A 13,168-nucleotide genomic window follows, 5' to 3' on the forward strand; every position below is an offset into this window, starting at 1 on the left:
AGGCAGGGGGCTGGACTTGATGACCTTTCAAGATCCCTTCCAGCTCTAGGAGACTGGTATATCTCCAATTATTAAAAATAATTTTTTTTATTATTATTAACCTTTCATAGCTGGTGACTGTAATAGGCAGGCAGTGTTTACCTGAAATACTCCACCCAGTTAGCTGGTATTGATCCCAGGGTTAAATAGGTTCTGCTGGCTCACTAATGCATGGGACTTATTTACACACACACACACCCCACTAATAGAAGGGAGGTGAAGGTGGCTCTCTCTCAGGAAGAGAGGATCTAGGGTGTGGGCTCAGCAGTCTGGAGGGAGGATCCATAGAAACAGCCAAGCCTGGGGAGAAGATTTGAGATGACTTATGTTATTTTATTGTTTTCTTCATTAATAAATCCAAACCTCGGGGAAGGGATGAGGTTAGCCTCTATGTACAACGCAGAATGGTCTATGTGCCTGATTCTCCACTCCATTACCTTATCTACTGTATCCTAGTGTAATTCCACTGATTTACTAGGGTATACCGGAGAAGTGAGGCATACCAACACATCCCTCAGCGCAGTATGTTACTGAGAATGATATGCTGCTCACTGCCTCCTCATTGTTAGTTACAGAATGCGGGAAAACAAAGAGCTCTGTGTCTGCTATTAGAACAATTACCAAAATGATGAGGGTGAATCATCCAGTCCAGCAAGAGAAATGGACAAATGAGTTTTACTGGCTGTTCAGAAACAGGCCTTTTCCTGCTGGTTCTGTTTTACTATCTGTGCAGAACCCAATGTCCATACCCTCATCCTGGCCTCTGGGCTCAGCATGTGGCCCTGTAAGATATATAGGGCCAAACTAGCTCCTGCTGTGGTGGGTTTTGTACCAATTCACCCAGCGTACAGGAATCTACACCACCTCCTTCCATTTCCCATGGTGTAGGGAAATAGCAGGGGGAAAGGGAGCATGGCCAGAGTGGCAATTCCTGGCTTTCAGAACTGCCCCTTGGGACCACAGGCAGTCAGATGTAACATAGCACATCACTGAGACCACTCTAAGTTGTGCCTCAGAAGTAACTTTAGGCTCAACAGCTTGAGGATTAGGTGGGTGTAAGCATGGCCTACCACCTCCTTTGTGGCTCCCAGTCAGTCAGTCCTGAGTATCCACCCTAGATATTTTATAAGATGTTTTGTTGTCTGTCCCAAACATGACTATGGCAGTAGCCACTGGTACACAGGTAACACAATCCTTATAGTCTGATCATTGCCAGATAATCCCATTCATAAAAACAAGGGCCAAATTTTTCCCATAGCATAACTATGGGCCTTAGGGTCTACTGAAACCAACAGGGATGGATTTGTTACTGTGGTAAGAATTCATGCTCCCGTTCTTTTTAATCACGCTGTTTAACTTGAGTGGGTGTGGAGCTGTGGTACGGCAACGAGCATCCTGCAATGTCAGGCCCAGCCTTCGTGTCCCTTGTTTGTCCACCCATGAAAAGAACATTCTCTAGCTGACCAATACAAAGCCCTCCTCTAGGCGTAGTGTGTTTATATACACCACTGCACTAGTTCCCCAAAAGCCTTGTAATAAAACTACTCTCTAATTCCCACAGTAAACATACAGAGAGCGAGAGAGGCTTTTTCCATTCCCATCTCCAGGGACCTCACCTCCAAGTCACCTACGTGAGAGTCAACAGCAGCACTCTCCCTCTCCCGTTCCTTTTGCCCCTGATCCAGGACCCCAATTTCCAGACCTCGCTGCCTGAGAGTGGCCAGTCTTCCTACAGCCCTTCACCCAGAGGGCTTCCTCCTTCCTACCACGTTCCACTCCTCCACGTATCCCTACCTGAAAGCCCTATACCTGCTCAGCAGGGCCCATTATCCCACACCAACCCTCTTGCTTCCTGGCACAGCAACCCTGAGGAGCTGGATCTTTCCCTTTTTCCTAGGGGTCACTGCCCAAACTCTCCTGTAATGCATCAAGGGCTCCTCAGCTCACTCTGCTCTGGCCAGTGCTTAACAACCATCTTCCTCTGAGCTCATCACCTGCAGCTCAAGTTTACTGTCCTCCTTCAGGTCTCCTGCAGCCCTTTCCCTCTGACAACTCTCTCTGCTGCGCCTTCTGTCTCTCCTCTCAGGCAGCTCACCTGCCCTACTTCTCTCAGGCTCTGACTCACCCAGTCTCCAATTTAAATGGCCCAGGGGCTTTCTCTTGAGCCCAACTGGGAGGCAGCTGACTAGTAGTCACAGGTGTACTGGACCCTGCTCCTTCTTAAAGGGGCCAGTCAACCTGTCACAGGAATACAACCACTGTCGCACTAAAGGAGAATGGTAATAATGCCAGCAGCCCCATTAATAACCCCACAGGTGGGATGATAGCAGACCAGAGTGATAAAACAATGGCATGTCTGAGGAACTTCCTATGGGCAGCTGAGAAAGAAACAAGGGAACTGCCTTTCTATCAGAGTGAAGCCAGTCAGACATTAAAGAACAGGAGCAGTGTTATTAATGCTATTATAAATATAGCTATATAAACACCACCTCCCAGGTTATAATTATATGCTTACATAAAATGGCTAAGCAGTCAGAGATGCAGCAGGCTGAGCATTATTGTGTAGTAACACGACACCACAATGAATTGCATCATTAGGCATGAATGATGAAAGATAAATCACCACTGGCCATCAGTGAGGAGTGTTGGTTATTAGACCGCAACTCCGGCCTGGAAACCCCCCATGCTGCGGCCTAGTGGAAGGCCTAATAGGTACTAGGGTTGCAGAGGGCAGCCCAAGGGCAGAGGAAGGCAGCAGGCCCAAACCCTCCTTGCCAGTGATGAGTGGCTTATACTGCAGTCTGCCCCAGGGAGCAGGGGCCAGGGGCAGCTCTAGCTTTTTTGCCGCCCCAAGCACAGCAGGCAGGCAGCCTTCGGCGGCTTGCCTGCGGGAGGTCCGCTGGCCCCGCAGCTTCAGCATACCCGCTGCCAAATTGCCGCCAAATCTGCGGGACCGGCGGACCTCCTGCAGGCAAGCCGCCAAAGGCAGCCTGACTGCTGCCCTCACAGAGACCGGCAGGCGCACCCCGCGGCTTGCCACCCCAGGCACGCGCTTGGCGCGCTGGTGCCTGGAGTCGCCGCTGACAGGGGCTAGTTGGTGACTGGCAGTAGCCTATGACTGAGGCGAGGTGGGTTTGGGCCTGCTGCCTTCCTCTGCCCTTGGGCTGCCCCCTGCAACCCCAGTATGTATTTGGCCTTCCACTAGGCCGCAGCTTGGGGGGTTCCAGGCCAGAGCTCCCCAGCTTCCTTGGCCTTCCCCCAGCCCTGCTCCACTCCAGGTACCTCCCCAGCAGCCAGGCCCCGCTCTCTCTCAAAGGCTAGAGAGAGAGTCTCTTGAGCTCCTGACTCACAGCCTTTTTATAGGGCCAGCTGCGGCCTGATTGGGGCGTGGCCCAGCCGTGGCTACTTCCCCAATTAGCCCAGGTGTCCCCTACCATAGCCCTCTCCAAGGGCAGGAGTGGGTGACCACCCCGCTACAAGTACCTGTACGCGCTAAGCCACGGTTCCACCACACCGGTTTAACTGACACTGCTTGGGCCCACAGCAGGGTTGGAATCGGCACCTTCAGCGCTAAATCATGAGCCTTTACTGTTTCAGCTAAAGCAATAGTAGCATGACTCATAAACCTCTTTAAACCAGAAGTAACAGTCGCAGACTCATAAACCTCTTATGTTGGAGCAGCCCCTAGAGGGAGACAAATATCCACATGCTCCTTACGGGTTACACTGTCACCAAGGGGGTCTCTAGAGCAGCATCTTGAGCTCAGTTCCAAGCTGTCAGTGCAGCAGGTTCCAGGGATGTGGCTAATGTGACATATTTGACAATGGGGAGTGAGTGTCTGGCTTGGCTCTGGAGCAGCTTCCTGTGGATGAGTCAGGGGTGGAGCTGATGTGCTCCAGAAGGCGTTCCATTCAGCCAGAAGGATGGGGCAGTCAGACAAGACACACCTTATAGCAGGGGATTAGATAGATCAAATGGACGGGGACCCTAGAGGACACCTCCTCCTTCCCAACAATTACAATATTACTATACAAAAGGCCAAAGGATAATAATGAAACATTAGACAGGTTTAATGGGGGGGGGGGGGGGGAATTAACCCATTTAATAATCCATGTCTGAAAGTAAGTAATGTTTTTCCATGCTCTGCTGGTTTGTTTCATGACTAGCATTGCTGCTCCTGCTCCATAGCTCCTTGGGACTGGCACAGGAAAGCCAATTATTAGTATGGTGTGCTAATCTCCCATCAACATGATGGTGCAGCTTCACAATGCTTTCATGCACTGACTCAGTGCTGTGATGTGAAGATACAACATCAATATGCAGCATCACAATGTGATTTTCTTTAAGGGGCCAACCCCCCTGGGAGCCCCCGGAAATGTGATATGAAACCACTAGTAGGGCTTGTCTACACTAGTGAGCTTACAGCGGCACAGCTGTGCTGCTGTAAGATCACTCATGTAGCCACGCTATGCCAAAGGGAGACGTAATAGATGTGAGCTCTCCTGTCGACATAATAAAACCACCTCCCTAAGTGGTGGGAAACTCCTGCTGATGTAACGCTGTCCACACTGGCGCTTCTGTCAGTGTAATTTATGTCGCTCAGGTGTTTTTTTCACAGTCCTGAGCGACATAAGTTATACCGACAAAAGTGGTAGTATACACAAGCCCTTAGAGATAGAGACAGGCTGACAGAAATAAAACCCAACCTTAAGTAGAGTGCCTTCTCCACCTCCGGATCTGGAAGAGGGCCCAGGAAGTATTGATTTAATTCTTAATTGAATGCATGTTTATGTGAAGTAATTCAGAATTATTCCATCAATGCAAACTTCTTTAATAATATTATCCACACAACCCAAGAGCTTCATCAGCCTTTCATAAAAGATCCATTATTCTGAGCCAACTTATTACAAACAATGATAGAATCATCAGATCCCAAACTGATACACTATGAGGCTAGCACCGAGGTTGTTTTTCTGAACAACAGAACTAACTATGTGGGAGCAGATAAAGGGACAAACTCACAGAGACAAGGGTATGTCTTCACGACCCACCGGATTGGTGGGCAGCGATCGATCCAGTGAGGATCGATTTATTGTGTCTAGACTAGACACGATAAATCGACCCCCCAAGCGCTCTCACATCGACTCCTGTACTCCTGTACTCCACCGCCGCGAGAGGTGCAGGCGGAGTTGACGGGGGAGCAGCAGCAGTTGACTCACTGTGGTGAAGACACCACGGTAAGTCGATCTAAGTATGTCGACTTCAGCTACATTATTCACATAGCTGAAGTTGCGTAAATTAGATCGATCCATACTATAAAAGAGGGTCATTTGTAAAAGTACTTGCAGCTCTGGGTGAGGCAAAAGGTCCTCTCTGTGGCCCTCTCTGCCCTGTCCTATCCAGGCTGACAGGACAATGGGAAGGGAGAAGCTAGGAGTGGAAATAAGTTGCTGGTGAGAGAAAAACAGAATTAAGAAAACCAGTCCATTGTCAGCTGGCGATGCACCCTGTACTTCCTGGAGCGTGAATCTGACCTGCCACACTGGGGTGTGAGCACTGGGAACCACCTACTTAGTACCAAAGGATATGGCTGTCATCATGGCAACAAAGGGGGCACCCACGCAGTAAAACAACCTAGGTGGGACTGTAACTGACTGCAGTAGTGTAGCTAGCGGGGTTCAGGGGAAGCAGCCGCTTCCCCTCAGCACGTTTTCATAAAGCGGCTCCTGCTGGGCCGGCACTGGCAGCAGCATGGCCGGAGGATCCATGGGGGTGGCAGGTGCAACTGGAGGAGCGAGGGAGCCGGCTCCTCGGTCATTGCGCCCCACGCTCAGCGCGGCCCCAACATCACCGCAGCCACCTTCTGCAGCGGCGGCTCTCAGGGCTCGGTGGCCAAGCACTCCCCGCTCCCCGCTAATGCAGCAGGCAGGGGGAGGCGAAAGGGCCCCTGCGCCTTTAAGGACGCCTGGCTGGCGAGCCCCACGTGGAGCGCACCGAGCACCGGGAGTAGGCTGGGGACAGGCAGCGGCACAGGATGGAAGGTGAGCGGCGGGGGTCCAGTGCCTTGCACTGGGGGGTCCAGGCAAAGGGCTCCCCAGGGCCGGGCCTGCAGGGCAGGGGCGCAGGCCGTGCTGTCTGGACGGGGGGCCCTGGTGCAGCGCAGGAGCCTGGAGCTTGGGGTAGGGGAGACGGGACCCCGCGGGTGGGGCCGGGCAGCACAGCCCGGCGGGGGACACCTGCAGAGTGCGCTGGGTAGGAGAGACTCTCCCAGGGACAGTGGGGTATCCGCACCCCCGGGAAGCTCGCAGGAGTCCTGAGCCGGCCCCGGGGTTAATCTGGTGGGGGGAACGGGAGGAGTCAGGGGGCATGGCCAGAGGAGGCGCCAAGGGGGGCGTGGCCAGAGGAGGAGCCAAGGGAGGGTGCCTTTTTTATGTTTGCTCCCTCTACACTTAAAACCTGGCTACGACACTGACTGACTGGCTTGTTTTTGGAAAATAATTGGGGTCCAGGCCATCAGCAACCTTGAGATGTGCCGCTTCCATTAAATGGAACTCAATATTAATATTGAAAGGACCTAAGGTGTCTGAGAAGAATTCCTCTTCCCATCCTCCCCAGCCATTCTTGGTAATACTTATCTCCTCCAGTTTCCTCTGTGGCAAGTCATGACCAAAAAGAAGCTCCCTACAATCCACATTTACACCATATGCAAACGGACTCCCAGGAAAGTGTAGGCCTGAGAGAAAGGTTTTGCAGTCATTGCTAAATGTGATCTATGGAGGGATGATGTGCGGGTCAGAACACATGACTCCCACTTATACAGACACTCTATACACATCCTTCCCCCTCCCATGAAGCCAGTCTGGGTTTGAACATGTGCCTGTCCCAGTTAAATCAAAAGCAGCTCTCTCACACACATACCACCAACCAGCCACCCACACTCAAACTGACCCTTCCGCCATATATTTTTTTTTGCTCATCACTCTCCTCTCCAGACTAGGCCTTCCATAATAGCTCTCTCCCCGCCACCACCACCTGCCTCTGTAGTAGGGTCTCTTTCCCAGGGATTTTTTTCCCCCAGTGTAAATAAAACTGAACAGTGGGAAAGTGCTCAGTGCAAACACACACATCTATATCTCCAGTTTCAGGTAAGATGCAAACACTGCTGTGAATCACAGCCTTAGCCATAGCAACACATATCAGTGCTGCAGAGACAAAGGCTTTGAGATCACAAAGTAGCTGGAAAGGCACAAAAAGGAGGAGGATATGGGCTAATCAAGGCCTAGGGAGTGGCTGGCTGGTTGCAGGATGCAATGGAGCAGAAAGATGAAAAGCCAGGCATAGTAAGCAATGGATCATGTGTTTCTGGATTTGAACATTGGCATGTCTGACTCTTTCTCCCCGTGTTTCAGACTCACTCTGGCTGTTCAGTGAGACAAGGGCTCGTGTTCCAATTTACACTGTTACTACCAGCACCCCTCTGAATATAAACATGCTGCCTTGGCCAACACACAGAATAAAGCATGCTTATCATTCCACGGTGTCCGAATAAAGACATGCCACAACAAAGAGCCAGATTGTCTAAAAATAATGGTGCTGCGTCAGTGTGTGGGCTGTGAAACAAAATGATATGAAGTGTTTCTCTCAGCTGCTTTATCCCTCTATTGTAAGGCAGGCTGGGTGATTAGAGCACCAGGAACCAATGGACATTCATCCAGTGGCTGGATTTCCACATTCCTTCCAAGTGAGACTGTATTCCATTAACAGGCACTCTGGGCCTGGGGGCGGCAAGACAGATACCACTGGTGCCACATCACTGCCGATTGTGCAGCACACGGAGTACAGACAACTTAGGCCATATCCTCAGCTGGCGTAAGTCAGCCTAGCTCCACTGATTTCCACGGAGCTACACTGATTTACACCAACGGAGGATCTGGTCCATCATTTATCACTGTACATTTAGCCCTGAGGTGGTGCTGAAGGGACAGCCCTGCGTACTGAAATAATCCTTGCTTTATTCAGAGAAGAGATACGGCACATTACAGCAGTTCCATGAGGCCCCAACTGAGCTCAGAACCCCATTCCACCAGGTGCTATCCATACACACAGTAAGAGTCAGTCCCTGCCAGGACTCCAGGGAGCTGGGCTCTAGTCTCAGCTTGGCCACCGGCCTACTGAGAGTCCTTGGGTAAGTCCCATCCCTGCTCTGTGCCTCCGTTTTCCTATCTGTAAAATCAGGCTAAAGCTACTGGCCTCGTTTGTAAAACATTTTTAGATCTATGAATGACAAGTGCTATATAAGAGCTGGATATTATTATCATACATATTATTATTTTACAGATCGGGAACTAAGGTACAGTGAGACTTGCCTGAATGCAGGGCCAAGATTGGAACCCAGACCTCTCTATAGTTTTCCATTTGACTAAAATAATTTATTTTTTTCTTGGCGTAAAGGTTCAATTCCAGACTTTTAAGGATGACCTGGATGTCTAGCACTTAATCCATAATGTACCCCAGGAAACTGGGGATTGGTTTCTGGTCTTGATCGTTTGCTCTCTCACCCAGCCTGGGGCATGGATCCCAACACAGGACAAAAGAGATGGACAGCCTTTAATTGCTCAAAGCCAAGATTTTCAAAAGTGACTAGTGATTCTGGGTGCCTCCGTTTTTGGGTGCTCACCTTGAGATACCTAAAAGGGGCCCAGTTTTCAGAAACTGCATAACATTTGTCCTCTGAAAATCAGACCTCTTTAAGGTGCCTCACACTGGACACCCAAAAATCAGTAGGCACCACTGGAAATCTTGGGACAAACCTGACCCTTCTTCCAGATCACATTGCTTGGTGCAGAAGGGATTTCTGGCTAGTACTCATAAGCTCGGAGTGGCTGCAAGATGGGGCATACAAGAGTGGAAAAACAGAGAGAGGCTGAGGAATTCTTAGGGTTCCTGTAAGAAATCAGATCACTCCAAGTCCTCTACAGGGAAATAAAGAGTCTCAGCTTTCTTAACCTATTCCCAAAATCTCTCCAGGAGCATTGCGACCCTTTTGGCTCTTGCAGAGAACTAAAATCTCTGGGCAATGTCCTCTTGAAAAATGATGTGGGTTTTTTTTTAACCAATTTGATCTTTGTGATGCTGCACAACCCAGAAATAGAAAAAGAGATTACAATAAACCACCCACCGTGTACAAAGAGAATGAGATTAGAGATGGTGATACAGGTTCAGAAGCCTTCTCTGGGCAACTTACAAAAAGGAGCCAGACAAAACAAGATCAAACCTAAGCATGATTATTTGGAGAGAAGGGAGGGAATATGAAAGACACTGTTTGGAGAAATGCAAATGGGAGCTGTATTCATGTGATGAGGAGGGCACAGGGGGGTACCTAGGTTGGGAGGCAGAGATGAAAGGGTGTTGAAGGGCTAAAGGGCTATATTGAGCACACAGAGGAGACTAAATAGATTGGATGGTAAAAATCCAATAAGGAGATCTATAGTAGGAAGCCAGGCCATGAAACAAGGAGGACGATAGCGTTAGCAGCCAAGGAAAGGATTAGAGTGTAGAGGTAAGAGCAGATTTACAGCTGGGCAAGAGGAAGATGCCAAGATTTGAATGAAAAAGAAATAAAAGAGAAGTTTTACCTGGAGAGAAGTTCAAACTAAAATGTCAGCTTTGGCAAGGTTCAAAATCCAAATGTCGCAGCTGGCCCCTAGCTCTTTAGTAGCCCAAATAGCTCCAAACTTCAGGGAAGTTTGAAACTAGATCCAAACTTTCCAGCGTGGGTCCCCCCGTCTAGTAAAGTAAAAAGGAATAAACCAGGAAAGAATGTGTCATTATGTTTTAAATATCTTTTAAATAGCCACCCATGGCAAAATAAAAACTGAAGAGGAAAGAACCTGTTATGTCATCTAGTCTATTCCCCTCAACTCCCAGTCAAGGCATGATTGGGCTCTAGAGTCAATTCTCTAGTGTTTGCAGTGGAATGTCTATAGAGAAAAACAAAATGGATTTATGATAGGAAAAGTGTTATTGCAGTCAGGACATGGCAAAATACCCAGACAGCTCACAGAAACAGACTACATCATTATCTCTTTAGAAGAGAAAGGGAGAACTGTATACAAATTATGAAGAGAAAAAAAATAAGCCGATTACCCATGGTATGCAGTGCTGATTACTTAAGCAAACAGGATCAGGAAAGCTGGCACAGCTAGAGGCTGTGAAACAGGAGAGGCTGGGCAGAGGGGAAGGCTACGAGGCAGGTAATCTGATCGACTGACCACAGTCATCAGTGCTCCAAATACAACCCTTCCCCATGGCATCAAAAGATAGTTAGTTGCATGTAGCTAATCGAAAACGTAAAGATGGGCAAGAGAGGCAAAATGCGGGTCTGAATCCAAACAGATTACAGGTTTTCATTCAGACCCATTAGAGAGACCTGGAACAGAACTTCCCCAAAGTTCTGCAGCCGAGGAGGGAGTGTCTAGACATGGGTTTCTGGTGCAGGCCCATTTCTCCATGTGATGATTGTTCTGAGGTGAGAGTGTTAGAAATCCACATTCTAGTGTTTTTGACCCTGCATGAAGCTGGGATCACAATGATCCAGGCACACGATCCTGGCATCACTAAACTGTTAGTGTGGGTCAAGGGAGCGTAACAGCCTCCTTAACTAGATATTATGATACAGTGCACCTGGGTTCATCCTCAGAGCCAGAATGGCATGGGAAACTGCAGAATAAGATTCTCCTCATACTGTCCCACCACACCTGGAAGACAGGGACCACTTCTACGGTCCAGAGGAGAGTTCAGTCTTCATGCTCATTCAGTCCTCTTCTTCTGTGTTTACCCACAAGGAGGCCACATAATGCTCCTATGGGGAAGGTGGACACTTGTCCACTGGGAACCAAACCGACAACGTCAAGCTCCTTTCATGCCATTCAATGGTCATCAGATGGGAACAACTTTTGGTCACTACAAGTTCTTGAATCTCTAACTGAGAGGTAAATAGTCTATAACTCTTTACTAAGCTCCTGGGGCATCCAGTCTCCATGCCAAGAATTAAAGGCAGTACTCATTAGCTCTAGTGGGGAAGGGTACAGCAATCACAAGGCGGAGTTATGTGGCCGCAGCTTTAACTCCACCGTAAAGTGACTTATAAGAGCACTCCATTCCTAGGGCCAAATTCACCCTCAGCTATTTCCATGTCACTAAGGTGTACCTGTACCCAGCATAAATGAGAGCAGAACTTGCTTCCTGGACACCAAAGAGCTATAGAGAGGCCAGCGTCTTCCCTTGTCTCCCTCTCCTCCCACTTCATTTCCACTGGCTGAGTGATTAAAGCACTCAGCTACCATCCTGAAGGGCATGGGTTGGAGTCAATCTCATGGTGAAAGGCCACCTTCTCTTCACCCAGCTGCAAAATGGGTACTTGCTCCATCAAGTTAGGGCAGTCAAAGGCAGTCAAATGTGATGCTGGCCATATCAGGCCTCTGTGTACAGTTGGCTATGAAACTAACATGCCTTAACCTGCATCAACCCAATGAGCTTGGGGGAACTTTGACTACTTTCCTTCCCAGCCTTTAATGAGACCACCAATGGCCAGTCAGGTACTTTGGCCTCATTTGTGAAGCTGCTCAGGATCCGTAACTCCAACTGAAGTCAGTGGGAATTGCAGCTGTCCAGGACCTCTGGAAATCAGGCCCTATCAGTCCATCTCTCATCTACATCACCATGGGGAACTGGTGCACCATGGAACATACAGCCTCAAAGGTCTTTTCCAGCTTTCATTCCTATAAGATCTACCCACCCTTCCACTTCCCTCCCCCACCATGACCAACACTTGACTTTTATTTTGCTACTAAATAATCTTACAGATTTACAGCTCAGTAGCATTACATTTTGTATATGTTATTGGCTATGAATTAGATATACTGGCCAGGACATAATGAAGGCCAGTGGAAGCCCAGACTATAACACGAGCAAGCGAAAGCGCCATTTAAATTTCAGTTTCTGCAAACACAAAGAAGGACAAAATCTTGCTCAAGCCTAATGTTAATTAGATGGCACAGTCCCTGGGTAGGCTTTGTACCGTCTCCCTTTGGGATTAAGGAGAGGGGTGTGAGGATCAGCAAGCTGAATGGCTGACAGTTGAAGGTTAACATTAGGTCAACAAGCCCTTTTCTCTGCCTTTCAGTTCTGAGAGCCAGCAGGGGGTATAACCAAGGGCTTGCAGAGACCACATTTAACAAAAGGAATTCTCCTTTCTTTCCAGCCTCTTCTCCTCTGTCGGAGATGAACTGTCTTTTCCTCCTCATTTTTAGAGTTGGACATAACTCCCCCAGTCTGCCAAATTGATTCTAATTTATAATGGCTCTGCTGATTTATCAGCCTGATGCATTTGCTTTCCAGACCCAGCTAACACCTGGGTCTGGCCTGGGAACCCAGCCCAGTTCCCTTGGATGAAGGATGCAAGAGGAAAAAGCCAAGCCATGATTTTCCTCCCCTTCAAAGCTGACTAGTCTCTCTTATGGACTAGCACAGCCTACCCTCTGCATCTCTGACTAGTGATATAGCCAATCTGCTTCTATGTTGACATTATAATTTGCATGGACCCAAACTTCTGGAAGGGTGTATCACTGGATTAGGACTTTAGGCAAGTTACTTAGAGGCTGATTCTCCAGTTACACTAATACCCCTTTATACTGCCAGAGTGGTGGAAAGAGGCCACTGTATAATTATACTGGATTCATAATGCCTGTAAATGTCCCTGTGTAGACAAGCCCTAAGACAGCCTTTCCAACCTTGGAAAGGAATCCTTCAAAGTTTGGAAGAGATGTTTGGATCGGAGTTTTTGGTTTGTGCCCATGCCAATGATCGCCCATGTCTATTAATAACATACAGAGGGCTTCAACTAAACAAAGGAGGAGATCTGCAAAAAATAAAAGGTTTTGGGTACCACTGTCCTATAATAAATGAAAATAAACTGAAGCCTGAGCACTTAAGATCCATCCAGAAAATTGAAATTGTTTGTCTGGCTTTGAAGCCATTGATCTCAGAGGCACGCGCCCCAGTCGCTGTCGTAACCAACCATGAATTAGGAAGCATCACCCACCTCCCTCTGTATTTTTAAGTGAAAAGA

General features: G+C 48.6%; 1 protein-coding gene across 14 annotated transcripts in view; it reads right to left on the minus strand.

The window, feature by feature from the left end:
- The window catches only part of RASSF7 (Ras association domain family member 7), a 133,160-nt gene that overhangs the window by 117,811 nt on the left and 2,181 nt on the right, over positions 1-13,168 (minus strand). Inside the window, exon 1 of one of the 14 annotated variants that reach the window (XM_039535345.1) lies at positions 9,675-9,800. The exons of the other annotated variants lie outside the window; for them this stretch is intronic. The gene's annotated coding sequence lies outside the window, so the exon portion shown is untranslated. Of the gene's footprint in view, positions 1-9,674; positions 9,801-13,168 lie in introns of those variants that run through there. 14 annotated transcript variants of the gene reach the window in all.

The sequence above is a fragment of the Mauremys reevesii genome, linkage group 4, assembly GCF_016161935.1.
Source record: "Mauremys reevesii isolate NIE-2019 linkage group 4, ASM1616193v1, whole genome shotgun sequence".
Taxonomy (NCBI): domain Eukaryota; kingdom Metazoa; phylum Chordata; order Testudines; family Geoemydidae; genus Mauremys; species Mauremys reevesii.